This window comes from Cuculus canorus, chromosome 26, assembly GCF_017976375.1.
Source record: "Cuculus canorus isolate bCucCan1 chromosome 26, bCucCan1.pri, whole genome shotgun sequence".
NCBI classification, from domain to species: Eukaryota; Metazoa; Chordata; class Aves; order Cuculiformes; family Cuculidae; genus Cuculus; species Cuculus canorus.
In genome coordinates, this window is record NC_071426.1 from 1,815,561 (window position 1) to 1,817,548 (window position 1,988).

Sequence of the window (1,988 nt, forward strand, 5' to 3'; positions counted from 1 at the left end):
AAAGGCGCTGGTGTTCCAGGCAGGCAAGGCGAGCCCGTGAGGCAATCCCATACCCCGAGGGCTCAGTCAAATCCACTTCTTAGGATAGAAAGGAAAGAAGACACACCGCTGCTATGATTACAGTAAGAGGCTGCCGCATGCTGGGCTCTGCGGCTAAATATATTCTGTGTTTACTGTACGCAGGAACAGTGGGAAGCCTTCCGAAACGGCTCTGGTGCTGCTCCGATGTTTTTCGGCAATGAATCACGCCTGGCTTGAGCCGTTTTTATCCTGACAGAAACGGAAAATATTTTCCTGGTTTAATTCCTACTGATCAAAGAAGTTTCCTCAACAGAGAGGAGCCCCGGGGGGGTAAGAATTCCCGAGGAAAGTATTCTGCTGCGGAGGCACAGGGCACGGCTCACTCGCGGTGGGATGCCAGGAGCCCTTAGCAAGGCTGCCAATCCCTTTTCTTCCCAATGAATTTGCTGAACAAGAGCCTTGGGGTTCACTCGCGTGCTGGCCCAACGCGGCACCTGGGGATTTGTGGAGGCTGTTGCTTCAGCCCTGCCTGTGAACGGGGCAAGTTCCTGCCCCTCTGCTCCATCGGGATCCTCATTACCCCGACTACTGCCATCACGAGAGGCAGTTTGGGTCAGGTATCCACCAGACTATTTACTTTCTCTCTAAGACTTCCCTAAACAGCATTGGGAAACGCTCTTCCATGAGCCTCATCGTGGCCGGATCTGACTCAGCTCTTTCAAGGAGAGGGTTCTGCAGACAAGCTCATCAACCTCGTTAACTTGACGTCATGCTCAACACTGTTTATTGATAGACAACGTGTTTTATTTCCATTTGTGCCCCACGTCAGAATGGCGTGTGCGGAGCTCCGGGCGCATCCCCGGCTCCTCCGGTCCCTCCTCGAGCGCGGGCGCTCGCATCTCGCGTCCAAGGGAGCAACAGCCACCACCCCACATGATAACCCTGAACCTCAAAGTGCCGAATCCCCCTTTTCCCTGCCCACAGCCAGGGTAGGTCCTGCACTTTCCTTCCAGCCTTCACGTGCTCTGCTCCCCAAACCACGGAGCATTGCCCAGCTTTCCCTCCTTGATGCTTTTGCAAAGCAAAAGCGATCGACTCGGAGCAATCCAGGCACTGGAGCACAGTCAGCTCAGCAGTGGACAACCCACACAAGAACCGATTTATCCATCACTCTCTGTCTAAACGGCCCTTTCATGCATTATGGAAAAACATGCGGCTGCACTCAAGCGTTTGGGCACATTAATGGCATGCGGCAGCCGGGCACGGTGGCAGGGGCCGTGGAATGTCGTGTCACGCTCAGCTCCAGTGCCAGACCAGACAGGATGTCAGCAAGACTGAAAGCCCTTGTTGTGACCCGTTTGTCTTTCAGGGTTTCTTACACCGGAGAGAAAAGAGGGAAAGAGGACAGAGCTGGAGCAGCATCACGGCTCTCCCAGCCGCCTCTGAACCACTCCGCGCACTGATCAGCTCCGGGTGTTGATCGGCCACACTGAGAACATGAAGCAGTGGCTGAAGACAGAGCACTAACAGCTTCTGGCTGAGCTCGGTGCTGCCAGGGAGCAGCCCTGGCATTCCAGCCCTGAAAGAAACCAGTTGTCACAACTGTCTGCACAACTGGGACGGGGCTCTGCTGCTCTGTGACCTGCAACGAGGTCTCTGCAGGGCGTGTACAACCATTTCACCCATCAAATACAGAGCGTAACCTCCATGAAGGCTTGTAGCTCAGCAATCAGGCTTACAAGACCCGATATGCACCTCAGAGACCTTTTTCTCCCCACGCATCTTCCCAGGCCAGAGAGGTGGATGTATCGGTGCTGTTCCCACTCAATGAGACTCAGACAGACGCGAGCGATGAGCGGGTTTCTCTACCGAAGGCAGGCAGAAAGACAGCTCTGATTCACTTCTCCCAGGCAGACTCTGACAACGTACAGACAGTACCGTTTTCTGGTTTGCCGCTGCACCTCTGC